Genomic DNA, 13,641 nt, shown 5'->3' with positions numbered 1-13,641 from the left:
GGGGGTCATCCGTGTGGGTCTGGCCCTGGGTGGGGGCCGGGGGTCGTCCTGTGGGCCTGGCCTCGGGCGGGGGCCGGGAGTCGTCCCTGTGGGTCTGGCCCCTGGCGGGGGCCGGGGGTCGCCCGTGTGGGTCTGGCCTCGGGTGGGGGCCGGGGGTCGTCTTTGTGGGTCTGGCCTCGGGTGGGGGCCGGGGGTCGTCCCTCGGGCGGGGGCCGGGGGTCACCCGTGTGGGCCTGGCCCTGGGTGGGGGCTGGGGTTCTTCCGCATGGGCCTGGCCCCTGGCGGGGGGCGGGGGTCCCACCCACTGCTGTTGCCGGCAGGTCCACGCTTGGCGGCCACCCCCTGTGGCGTGTAGGTCGTGTGGGTGGCAGGAGCCTTGCTGATGCCGCGTCCAGTCGGACGCCTGCTCTCCCCACGTCTTCCTAGGCTGACACGTTTGATTCAGACGAGACGTTAAGAGGAAGATGAGCCCGAGGGCCGGCCTTGCTTCCCTGATGGCACCCGTGGGCAGTGTGCGCGGTGGGCCATCTTCCGCGCCTCTTAGGAGCCGTGACCCTGGCTGTTACTCCTTTGTTGAGGGTAAACAGAGAGTGAATTAAATATAACCTGCGAATCAAAATGTTTTATTTTTGAGGAGCTCTTCTGTAAAAGTCTGTAACGTGTCAGCAAAGCCAGGGTGCTCTTTACGGGGCTCTGCAGAGACTTCGCACCCGCCCCGTCCCGCCCGCTCAGGTTGGGGTGATGAGGAGAAGGTGCCCGCAGCCCCGGGCCGTACCTCTTGCCCAGACCTCGCTGTCCCTGGAGCGGTGGCCTGGGGAGACCTCAGCCGCCCCGTGTCCATCCAGGGCGTCTCTAACAGCAAATCATTAAGAGCCAACAAAAGGTCCCCTTGGCCACTATTTAAGTGAATTCCATTCACGTGATGCTGCTTTTGGCTTGGGTATTTTCAGTGGTTTCAGTGTTTGGTTTAAAGACTTCCTTCTTTCTGAAGGACAGAGGTTCTCAACATGAGGGCCCTGACCTGGGAGTCGCTAGAAATGCAGGTTCTGTGGCCCACACAGACCACGGATCGTGGAGTTCCTGGGTGGGCCCAAGGTCTGGTTCCCTCGGCTCCCTTATGTGGAGCGGGCTGTGCGCGGTCTGTCCCTTCCCACATCTTGGGGATCCTCACGCCGGACACGGGAAGAGCAGAGGACGTGCCTTGAGGCGCCTGGGCATCAGGGAGCCCCGCGCTCCCCAGGAAGAGGCGCCACACACCGCCAGGCCGTGCTGGGGTCTCCTGCCCACGTGTCGGGGGTGACTGCGGGTGCTGGCCTCCCAACTGAAAACACTGGACGGGAAGAAGATTCATTTGGCTTTAGAGCTGGAGCGTTTGTCACTGGTGTTCCGGGGGCACCTTGGTAACTGTGACGGGGACAGGTAGTGTCCGCCGCCCGAAGGCATCACCCTTCTACTCAGGGAGGATGTGTGGCCACAGAGCATGGCCGCTGTGTGACGTCGGTGGACTCCATTCCTGACAAGCTTCGGCCCTCCTGCCCGGGCCCGTCGCTGTGACTCTCGGGCGCCCGTGTGGGGTCGGGCTTGCTCTCCTGCCCAGAGCTCCAGGTGGTGGATGGGGAATGCTTGGCCCCCACCACGAAATCAGGAGCTCCGACCGGTCACTGGGGGAAGGAGGCCAGCCGGAGGGTGCCTGGCAGGGCACGGCACGCTTCTACTTTATTCCGTTCTGATAAACAGAAGGCCTGCCAGGGAAGGAGCCCCAGAGAGAAAAGCCGTCCGCCCAGACGACAGTCAGCAGCTGGAGTTTGCGGGGACTGTGCTTGTGGCCCTGCGCTTCATGCTGACTAGTGCTTGCCTGCTTGGCTGCGGGACGCACACACCGCGGCCAGCTGGGCGTTCTCCGTCCCGCCTTCACGGCGGGCTGAGGTCGGGGGACGCGGGCATCAGCCCGGCTCTGTGACTACAGACATCGGACTCCCTTTCCCGCAGCCGTTTTCACCGAACAAAAGTGCGCTGCTGTGGACAGGAAAGGCCGCGGAGCAGCTCACGGAGAAGAGAGAATCCGGCAGCAAAACACCCCCATTTCTTGAAAGTAAACGCAGCAAGGGGAGCGGCTCCTGCAGTGGGGACAGCTGCGTGCGGACGTTAGCGCCTTCCGCGTGGACGTGCGACGCCCAGGACTTGGCACGCGTGATTGAGGATGGTCCGCGGCCGGTGGCCACTGTCCTGGGGGTCGGGGAGGGCGGGCAGCACAGCCCGGGTCTCCGGGTGCTTTGTGTCCGTCCGCCTGTGCCCGTCGCCCCTCGCGGGACCCCCGCCTCCAGTCTCTAGTGCGGATGTTACGGCGAGGATTACGGAACTTGAAGCGGCATTTACAACATCTGAACGATTGTTTCAGATTAGATGCAAGAGTGGGTTGTGGGTTTGAACGGGCCGAACGCCCCCCCGCCCCAGCCTCACGGGGGAAATACAGCAAGAAAATGGTGCCTAGCAGAAACTGTCAGTTGCTGAGAGGGTCTCTCGCGGGTGAGAGATGAGCGACTGAGGCTTTTCTGATGGATCCGTGGCAAAGTGAATTCCCGTCTGTGCACGTATGAGGTGAGCAGTTAAAAAGAAGGGGTTTGGAGGGTTTGCTCTCTTTTTCAGTCAGTGGCCCGCACACTGGGTGAAAATAGCGTTAGTGCGTAATTACAAAACACGTGAAAATAGAAAACCCTCTCAGGTGCCATGATAGCCTGCTAACCACAGGTTTTATCCTGTGGGGAGTCATTTTAGCGCATCCTGACACGGGGCCCCAGTGCCACGCCCGCTCCTCCCTTTTCGGAAGCCGGGTGCCCGCCCCTGCCACCAGGCCGCGCAGGGGCGGTTCCTGGGGAAGCCTGATGGCAACGTGACATCCCCGTGCCAGCTGCTGACAACCAGGCTCTGCCGCATTTCCAAGTCTGTGCGTCAAATCGCAGCCCCTGTGCAGAACGGGACACCCAGCCGTGCCCCAGGGCAGGACCTGCTCTGGGTCAGCCGTGTCCTTGACTGTAGGAAGGAGCCGCCCCGTGCACCTGCCTCCGGGAGGTGCCTCCTTCCCAGGCACGGGCCGGGACTGGAGGGTGGGAAGGGACTTCAGCAGTCACGTGGGCTCTGCCGGCATCCGTGTCTCCCGAGTGCCCACGTTAGTACCCGTGGCCTCCTGGGCCAGCCTTGCCCCGGCTGTAGTCCCGGCCCTGGGAGGCCGGCGTGTGGCCATCAGAGGGTCCGGCAGAGCGAGGCCCCCGAGTCCTGGGCAAGGTGGGAGGCGTCGGAAGGGCCTGCGTGAGACTTGCCTTCCCAGGGGGCGCAGAAAAGCTGGCCCTCTTCCAGTGTTGCCTCTGAGAACCCAGAGGATTCTGCCCTGAGGGTCCCTCCTTCAGACTGGGCTCCCGGCCAAACGGGTTTGCTGACCCTGGTTTTCTGTTCTGTTTTCCTGTGTGACCCCGCTGCCTGCTCTCCCTGCCCTGTGCTGTGCCCGGTGGCCCGTCTGCAGAGAACCTGTCTGTTCCCAGCTGCCCTGCAGGGGCCCAAGGAGCAACCTGGGGGACATCGCTGACCTCTGAGCCAGGGGTCAAAGAATTAAGCTCTGTTTACCAAGCTCCCGAAATAACTGTCTGATAGCATCTAGCCCACCACACAGGAGGCCGGGTCTGCGTGAATAATTAATAGGTCACTGAGACGAGAAGCCTTGGGAAGTCTCGCGAGGTCGTAAACGGCACTTTAGACTTGTATTTGGTGTTGTCGGTTCCAGGCTCCCGGTCGGTGACGGGTGGTTGGTGACCGGTGGCTGGCATCAGTCCTGCCCGGTGATGCCGGAATCGGCCCTGGAGCCGAGGGCGGGGGTCTCGAGGGACCCGGGGACCACCCTGGTCTCAGGCTCAGGCAGGCTGCCCCGGGTGCATCGGGGCTGAGCTGTGCCCCAGCAAGTGCGTGGCAAGTGTCCCTGTAACGTGAGGCCTCTGAGGCCTGCAGCCCAGGGACAGACACACTGGGGAAGAGCCCGCGTTCTCCCGTCCTGGAGGCTGGGCTGGCAAAGTCTCGCCGCTGTTGTCTCACCTGCCTGAATGGTGGGGCTGCAGGGCTGTGGTGTGAGAAATGTGGGCGTGAGCGGGCGGGTGGAGAGAGGCTTGCCCGGGCCCACGGCACGGTCTTTCACCCAGATGTGCACCCCGTCATCCCCTACCTGGCTTGTCACGGCAGGTGTCACTTCTGTCCAGACAGGGCTGCTAACCTGGAAAGCCAGGATTTCCCCAAAAGGCAGAGAAATAGATGTTACTGGAATAAACTAGTACTTGATGACAAACTTTCACAGGCCTGGCCGGGTGGGAGCGTCGGCATCCACGGAACAGCCCCTCCCACGGAGCCCTCACGCAGTGGGGATTCAAATGCAGTTCTGACCCCAACCCAATGTCAGCCGGCCCCGCAGTCCAGTCTGGCCAACTTGGAGGGGGTGTGGACTCACGTTCCTGGGGCCACCCATACCCATGCAGCATGCCCAGGCAGGCGTCCAGGGGGGCGTCCAGGCAGGTGGTCTGCTGAGTACACACAATTCTGTAGGTGCCACCCTGTCCTGGTCAGGCAGAGGGGCCATCTGGCCCCCAACACAGGTGGGTCCACAATGGTTGTACCTGCCCAGCACCCTGAAATGTGTTACCAGCTTTTATGACGACGGGGGCTCGTCCCTCTTAAGAAAGCCAGAGACGTCCGCTGGGACCGTGCAGAGAGGTGCCCCAGTGCCTTGTGTCACTGTAGTAGTGCCATTCAGGTGGCCAGTCTGTTGTCATCTCAGTTTGGGGGGGGGGGCGGTCCTTGGAATATTGTTGCCACCTGCTGGTGTGCAGAGAAGGCAGACGGACTCAGGCGGGCTCCTGGACGCCCGTTTGAGTTTGGTGGTTCCACCAAGCTGATGGAAGCGTGGTTTTGGTTTCTGTGCCGCCCAGACATCCCCCTGGGAATAAAGTCCGTGAGTAGCGTTGTAGTGGAAGCCGCCAGAAATCTTGATTCAGCACTTGAGCTTTCTTGTTGCAGGCTGTGGAAACTGTAAAAGAGTGTTCTCAGGCGGTTTTCTGAAAGGCCCTCTGAGGGCAGAGCAGCGTGCGGGACTCTTCCACGTAGAGATGCGTGCCTGTGCCTCAGAAACGTGACATCAGGCGCATGCGTGATGGGGGGGGGAGGGTGTGATGGGGGGGCGCCAGGCAATTTAACTGGAGACAATGGTGAAGAATTATAAAAAGTTTATTTTGAGAGAGAGAGTAAGAGAGAGAGAGGGCGAGCAGGGGAGGGGCAGAGAGAGAGGGGGGAAGAGAGGATCCCAAGCAGGCTTCACACTGTCAGCACAGAGCCTGATCAGGGCTTGAACTCACGAACCGTGAGATCATGACCTGGGTGCAAATCAAGTCAGATGCTTAACTGACTGAGCCACCCGGATGCCCCAAGAAATTATCATCTTTAATAAACATGTCAAAATTGGGAAATCCATATCCCAGCTGTGCCTCCCCATGGCGGCCAAGTGACAGGCGCCTGGTGCCCGCGGGTGGGGCTGCGCCTGGCAGGGGGTCCCTGCTCCGTGTGCTCTGAGGTCCGGCTTCGTTCCCACTGGCTGGCCCTTGGCCTGTGGTGCCTGGCGGGGCTGGTCTTCGGCCTGTGAGCCAGGCTCTACCCCGGGTGTTGTCCCCCAGGGGCCCCACCAGTGCAGGGCGACACAGGGAGAGGCGGACGTGCTGAGACCTACAGTGTAGACCCCCGTTGCGGGCCGCAGGTAGCTCAGGACTCAGTGCTCCTGCACGCCAAGGAGGCGGGTGGCCAGTGACCGACCGTCCAGATGCTTGGGTTTTTGTCTGTTGCCCTGTGGTTTTAAAGTCTGTCCCGTGTTTGAGAGCAGTCTGTGGACTGGAGAACGCTTCCTTCCTGAGCTGCTGTTCCGTGACTGTCCCTGAGCGTCGGCCGCGTGTCCCAGGCTGGCAGCCGCGGTCCCGCCAGGCAGGGCTGCCCCCAGTCCCTCTCCCTGCTCCGGGAGAACACTGGGCTCTGCTCCGCGTCAGCACAGATGACGCTCGGCCCAGCTGTAGCCTGAGAGCGCCAAGGTGGGACCCGCAATCGCTCCCTGACCGGCCTCGCGGGCGGTGTCCCCTCAGCAGCACTGGGTGCAGGGAGGAGGGCTGCGGGCAGCAGGCTGTGCAGCACCTCCATCAGCCGATGTGCTGGGGCCCTGCCCTCGCTGTCCTTTGGGTCACTGATGGCAAACACCGAGGGCCTGGCCGGGGGGTGAGTGGCCTCTGTGGGGGGCGGGGGTCGGGGGCCACCCTGTGGGGCCGGGAGGTCCTGAGGGGGTCCCAGACACCCTCTCCTCCAGGGGCAGGCCACCAGTGGGCAGGTCCGTGAGTTCATGGGAGCCCGTGCCTGTGTAGACGCCACACCTACCACACCGCTGGATGGGCCTTTCTTTGAAGACGGACGTTTCCAGAAGTTTTCTCCACCATGGCCAGGTTCCGGGGGGTGCTCTGGGTTCTGGAGTCACTGAAGTTATGTTTGCTGCTGTAGTTTAACATTTCCAGATGGTTTCTGAGGCTCTTAACGCGCTCTGTTTCTAGATCATTTTTCCCTCAGCAGAAAGTTGGGTCTTCTCAGCATGTTTTTAATTAGAAACACTAAATGTAGTGTTTCCGTGCAAAACGTTCTTTGATCCAGAAGTAATGTAATTTCTCTTTTCTGGATGCTTCCACGTGTGTCTGTGTGAATCCCGCCCGCCGGCTCCGTGGGTGACGTCTCTGGGTCACTTCAGAGCCGTCCCATCTGTAGGGTCAGCCCGCAGGGGTCGGGGCTCGGTGGCCTCGGCTGCCCTGCTCCCGTGAGGGACGACGCGCCTGTGTGTGGTGGGCTAGTGGGCGGCAGGTGCCCACACGGCCACAGAGCTGCCGCCCAAGCCTCCCTTCCCTCCCTCTGGCCTCTGCCCGCCCGTGCTCGGCTCAGCCGGAACCAGCCTGGAGACCGTGTGTTCCACTCAGCGCTCACACACAACCACTGCGCCCTGTAGCCGTACAAAGCCCCGGGGATTCTGTGCGTCTCCCTGCCCTTGGCCGGAAGCTCCTCCTCTGTCACTTGCTGGATGGGAACCACTCGGAAGGAAGGCTCACGGTGACGGCATGCCGGCAAGTGGCGTCCCGGGAAACACGGCCTGCGGACTAGGACCTTATCTCTCTCGGCGTCTGGACGTGTCCTTGAATTAGGGACACGCACCAACCGTGCCTGCGGACTGGCGGGGGTCCTGGTGCCAGGTGAGCCCCTGCGCTGACCTCGTCGGACCCACGTGTGTGAGCCCTTCTCCCCCGTCATCAGTGGGGGCGGGTCTGAGGTCTCGATGGGGAAGAAGATGAGCCCCGTGGCGAGAGGCGGACGTGTGCCTGGCGCCCCTGACCCCCTCGAACGACAGGCTAGCTTTGCCAGGGCCCGAGAACAGTGCACAGCTGCTCTTGAAGCCCCGGGGGTCGTGCGTTCAGGTAGCTTCGCAGGCTGGGCAGCCTTGAGGCCAAGTCCCGAGTGAAGACGGGACCTGTTTCTTACAGTCGAGTCTGGAAACCGAGTCAGCTAAGGCCTCACAACTGCGGAGCCACAGGACGCTGCCCACCTTTTCCTCTCAAAGCCCCTCCCTCCTGGAGACCACGTCCCGACCCTGGGATGCAGCGGGGTAGCCGGGAGACTCGTGACTCCAGCCCTGCCTGGCGCCTGCCCCATGCAGCACCTCACTGGTGGGACGGGATGTGCTGGCAGGTGTTCCAGACCCTGCCTTCGCCCTGTGTGCGCGTCCAGTGAGCGCCCCAGGCCCCGGGAGAGGGACAGCCGAGCAATTTCATCCACGTCTCATCCAAGATGTACACCCATGCTGACGTGAAGTGTAGGGGGTTTTGAGTGAACAGTTGGCCATTCAAGGCCTTGAAAAATTTAAAATCTGTTGTAAAATGTAACCGTCCCATTAACGGAAGTGAGTATGAGCCACAGAGGCAGCGACTGTCCCCGTGCCGCCCATGAGCGGTGGCCAGTGGTCCTGGGCAGGCACGGTCTCTGGGTGTCATGTGTCCTGAGTACTTAGACGATGGACTCGTTAACCACAGCCCTTGGCTTGTTTATTTTGCGCTTTTTCAGAAAGGTAGAAAAATTCCATACACCCAACGTGGGGAACCCTAGAAATGAGCTTTTTCTTGAAAGGAACCTCGTGCAGCCCCTCAGAGCCGTTTTGTTGCTAGAACCGTGTGTGACTGCCAGCTTTGAAAACCACGGCTGGAGGGCTTCGTGGGCTGGCGGCGAGCACCTCTAGATCTGGCTTACGCGGCAAACCTCGTGCGAGTCAAGGGAGTCCCTCGCGGGAGGAATTCCGAGAACTTACGTAACACTGTGCGGTGTAAACCCAGAAGGTTTGCTGGGTGTAGTGCACACGCAGACACACGCATGCACACGTGTGTATGCTCACAGGCCTGCGTGCACGCACAGGTGGATGTGCCCGAGTGTGTGCACGCGTGTGAGCCCATGCGTACTTCATGTGTGTGCACATGCGCGCGCGCGTGTGTGTGTGGAGGGAGTGGGCCCCCCCCAGCTCCCCTTCCGTGGCACAGGGTTTGGGGCGTCCATCACCAGGTCTGTGGTCCGTTACCTCCAGACTGGAGCCCACGTCGCGTGGGTCCGTGCCCAGATCTGGAGGTGCACCGGGCACCCGGGGAAGGTGCTGGGAAGACGCAAGGCTGCAGAGCCCGGAGCCGCTCACGGCTCTGTCCGCGGGCCTCTGAGCCACGTTCCCCGCCGTGGATGCTCTTTGCTCCGATTGCCGGTTCTTCAGACGTGGCCCCAGGACGGTGTGCGCAGCCTCACGTGGCACCATTCGCTGGTGTCCCACCTCCTGCCTCCCATGGAGTCTGCTGGCCACACCCCACACCCACCCCAGACCCCGCAGCCAGGTCCTCCGGCACGGTCACCCTGGGCATGGCGGCGAGGAAAGGGGACAGAGACGGACGGAGACCAAAGCCCCTGGGGGGGCCTGGGGCCCGGGGACAGCTGGGCGGGCTGCCGTGGTCTGTCAGAGGTTCTGCTCCTGCCTGAGCGCCCCCCCTCCGTTCCATCCTCTGTCGCCCTCTGATGGCACGGCTGCTTTTGTGAAGACGTTAGACTCACACGTGATTGATTTTCCGGTGAGAGCCACAATCCTCTGTCTTCTGTCTCCCTCGGATGTGTGCCAGGACCCACTTTTGTCTGTGACTCTAGGTCCTTCTGGACCTCGCTGCGGCCAGCCAAGGGGCCGGCACTTTCCAATCTTCGGAGAGAAGGGAGGGCCCGCGTCTGGGACACACGGTGCAGCCACTCCTGGCCCTGCCTGGCTGGTCACACCTGCTAATCACTTCCCTGGTCCCCTGCAGACAGGGACAGATGGACCCAAGAGCGTGTGGACACAGCCACAGGTGACGGACATCTGACCCCACGACCTCAGGCGTTTCTGCCCTCCGAGAAGCTGGGCCTCGCGGCGACGAGGTGCCGTGTGCCCCCCCCCCCGCTCAGGGCCACTGCGGGCAGCGGCTCCGAGAGACCCGGTGCGGTACACGGTCCTCATGGTAACCGAGTCTCCCTTGGCCCTTCCCGAGAAGGCAGTGTGGTGCCGACGTTAACAACATCAGAAAACAGCCTGTTTTAGCTGCTTTCCTTGTGTCCCTGAGCTTTTTTCCAGGAGAGACTACAAGTCTTACATTACGTGGTTAAAACGGGTCAATTTTATGTCGTGGAAAACGTTGCCTCAGTAAAGCTGTTGAAAATGACCTGTGGCGTTGCCTGCGGGAAGTCTGCCTGGATTTCCTGCAGGTGTTTGGGGGCTGTGAGGGAGGGTGGGGCCTGCACTTGGGCCCTCACCTCGTCCTGCCCCACCCGCTTCTCCACAGGACAGCCACCCTCTCTACCCACACCCGGCACACCTGCTCATGCCTCCCCACAAGCACGCGTCTGCATGTGCTCACGCCGTCTTGCGAGACACGTGCTTCTGAGTGTGTATACTCGTGCACGCACAACACCGCCAGCCTCTTGAGGTCCATACTGTCTTTATCTGGCAGCTTTATCCCAGGCATCGTGGTGAGGCAGGGAGGCTGCGGCCCCTCGCACACTTAACTTTTCAGCAGAGGCACAGCTCAGAGATAGCTCTGCCGGCCTGGCCGAGAGAGGTGGGGCCGGCTGCTGGGAGAGAACAGGCCTGTGTGGACCCGTCACGTGTGCTCAGTCGGGGCTTCCGCCAACCTCGGCCCCACGTCTTACGCGGTGGTTCCGTTCTCATTCGTGGTTTTCTCGTTTCCCGCTCCCCTTAACGCGGCCTCCGGGAGTGGGGGGTCGGCGTCTGACGGCACCGGCCATTTGTGTGCCGTGGTGGTCACAGATGTGAGTTGGCGTGACGGCCGATCCCCAGGCCCCGCCGTGGTCGGTATAGCGCCGTCCCCTCCCGTGTCCAGTGATGGTGCCGGCGAGCAGACACGTGGGATTTTCCTTCCCGTTATTTGGCAGGAATTTGTGTGGATGTATGTAGGACACCCTTGGGGGTGGGGGGAGCAGCGCGGGTGCAGGCCGTGAGGATTCGGGATCCCGTGTGACAGCCGTGCTCACACCCCGCAGGCTCACAGGGTAGCATGGTGGCCAGAAGCGTGGGGTAATAAGTGAATCCCGTTTGGGGGCCGGGTCTCCCTCTCCACACGGCTCCTCTTTGGGGCGTCATGTGAAGATTCGGATCTAACACCCAGGTGGACGTAAATTTCCCTTCGGACGGATGGTTCTGCGCGAGCGGCTCGCTTGGCCCCACCTGCCCGAGTGCGAGTGGCAGCGCGAGAGGACTTGCCCCACTTGTCACCCGCCTGTCACTGCCCCACAAGTGCTGAGGTAGCACAGGACCTAAAAACAAACATGCACGTGTAGAAAACTTAGCGGCTCTCATACCTTGAAAACGGAATAATGCATTTTGTTTAGTTTAGTTGAAGCAAAGAGAGGCCATTGTTATGACAGGTAATTTTATAAATAGCGTTTTACAGATACTAAAACGTGCCGGAGGCAGAAAACCCACGCAGCGGAGCACGTGAAGTATTTAAATTACTTTCTTAAAATGACCTTCGTGTTTTAAATAATAGATGTTTATCTCCCAAGCTAAACCTTAAGTATTCCCATTTTCACTGAAGTAGCATGTTTTTAAAAGGGGAAGTTATACCCACAGTCCGCTGCGCCCGCGTGCAATCAGCAGTGCCAGCGTGGGTCCCGGAGGGGCTCTAACCTGTCATTTCCAAACCGCCCGAGTGCCACCGGGCCCTCCGCACGCCACCGACCCGCCTCAGCCGCACGAGAGACCGTTTCGGCCAAAGACTCATTTAGGTCTTGCTGCGTTAGGTGTCACGGAACGGAACACCGAGGGGCAAAATTTGCCCCTTAATCAGCCTCTGATGTTACTTTTATGTTTTCTGTTACAAAAACACAGATTCGAGTCCAGCACGGAGTAGGGGTTTCTCATTAAAGCTCACGAAATCGGCCGAGGCCCGAAGGCGCCCTCCCCACAAGGAGGCGAGAACTTCGGTGGCCACGGCTGCTGCCGTCCCGACCGAACGGCGCTCCTCTGGGGACGCTCGTGCGTGCACACAGGAAGAGCTCTTCAGTGCAGAGAGGACAGGCGTCTCTGCGGGATTAAGCCGCATCAGCAGGAACGGCCTTGAAAGGAGTCGTGTGCGGGTTCTCCGTGCGCGGCCACAGCAAGGCCCCGGCGAGCGGACGGGCAGGGCAGGGAAGGCGCCCCTCGGCCTCTCTGCCCACGCGCCCACCACATGGCCGTGGCAGCTCGCGTCCCTCCGCGGAGGCCCGGGCTCACGTCCGCGCTCGGCTCAGCCATGCTCCCTGTCTGCGTGCACACGCCTGTCAGACGCGTGTTTAGTCTGTGGGCATCAGGCACCTGTGGATCGGGACGGAAGCGCGATGATTTTACATGAAAAAGCTGCTTTGGTGATGACCACGTCCACAGACGCGTGGGACCCTGTCGAGGCAGAAAAGGATGCATGTGTCCCTGCCGCCGGCCGGCAACGAACCTTCCCAGCCAAGCACAGCGCTCCAGAGTATGTGGGAGAGCCCTGGTGCGAGTGTGCGCGTGTGTGCGTGGGCACGTGACTGTGTGTCTGGGCACACCCTCCTACACCGAGCGCCTCTGTCTCCAGGACGTCCCACAGGGGGTGGCCAGCATCTCTCACACGGAAGTTGTGACGTCACGTGGACGGGGCGGCCTGGCCCTCCACACGCTGGCGGCCTTGACCATGCGGTCTCCTTCCTCCTGGCCCTCAGCATGCTGGCGGGGGGCGTGTGCGCCTCCCGAGCCGTCCTCGTTGGAGGACCCTCTTCCGAGAACCCCGAGCTTGCAAGCGCCGTGCTGTAATTAAGTGCAGTGACAGTCACTTAACGAGTCTTCTATCAGCGTGGTTCCGGTCGATGGTTCACTGCTGATTTCAACTACCGTTTGCTCCTCAGGGTTAACAGATTCACGGGGTTGGATCCCGTTTTTAATCTTAAATTTGACGTTCCGAAGTGCTTGTGTTGGAGATCCCGGGTCCGTTGAGGGTGATGGCGTCCGCGTCCCTACAACAGGTCTCGCGACGCCCTGGGTGGGGCTGTTGACCTGCTCCTGACGGACAGCAGCACATCTGGCACTCGGCCGTCTGCTCGATCCCAAGCCGTTGGGCGTCCCAGGGGTGGCACGGCCCGTCAGCCCGCGTGGAGGACGATCCACTTTGCACAGGGACACCTGCGGCCTCCAGCCCGTGAAGCCTTTGCTCAGACCGCTGCCCGAAGCCGGGGAAGCGGCCTCTCTACCTCCTCGTGGCAGCTGACGGGTGTGCACCACGCGCGGGTGCCCCCGATGCCAGGCAGGGCGGTGACGGGTGCAGACAGGAGCGAGCCCTTAGCCCAGGGCCTTTGATCGTCCGATGCTGCCTCACTGGCCAGCGCCGGGTCCACCGAAGAGTCCGTGAAAATTACAACAGGCAGCCGCCTGCATCGCCCCAGGGGCTGCGGCTGTGCCCGGAGAGCCGCGAAGACCAACGTGAAAGACGCACACACGGTCGGCTGGAGCCAGCATGGGGACTGCGGGAGGTTCTGAAGGCCTCCTTCCCTGCCGGACGCCCCGTCCCCTGTGGAAGCTCTGTCTCCCTCTGGACACCCCATTCCCCGCTGGACGCCCCCTCCCCCGCTGGACGCCCCCTCCCCCTCTGGACATCCCGTTCCCCTGTGGACATCCCATCCCCTCTGGACACCCCCTCCCCCCTCTGGACGCCCCGTCCCCCTCTGGACGCCCGGGGACACTCCCAGGGACACTCTCCATCTGTTGGTCGGTGTTCGCTGCCTGTGCCTGGTCCCTGAGGGCACCTCTTCTGTCCCCGTCATCAGGGCCTGTGCTGCTGGGCAGGTCCTCGGGGTGGGTGAGGTGACCTCACGGTGGACGCGTCATGGGGCAGAGGTGGAGCCTGGGCAGTGCCGCGGGTGCCCTCAGGCCCGCCCTGCCCACACCCCCTCCATATGCGCCTTGTCTGCCCTGACCAGGTGCTCTGGCACACTCACCGGGCGTGCGGCTCTCACGTC

At 61.8% G+C, this 13,641-nt stretch overlaps 1 protein-coding gene across 1 annotated transcript in view; it reads left to right on the top strand.

Moving 5' to 3' along the window:
* Positions 1–13,641, top strand: part of NFATC1 (nuclear factor of activated T cells 1) — a 93,455-nt gene that overhangs the window by 14,347 nt on the left and 65,467 nt on the right. The window lies entirely within an intron of this gene.

The sequence above is a fragment of the Herpailurus yagouaroundi genome, unplaced genomic scaffold (assembly GCF_014898765.1).
Source record: "Herpailurus yagouaroundi ecotype Mexico unplaced genomic scaffold, PumYag 142, whole genome shotgun sequence".
NCBI lineage: Eukaryota > Metazoa > Chordata > Mammalia > Carnivora > Felidae > Herpailurus > Herpailurus yagouaroundi.
This window is presented reverse-complemented; position numbering and strand designations above follow the sequence as displayed.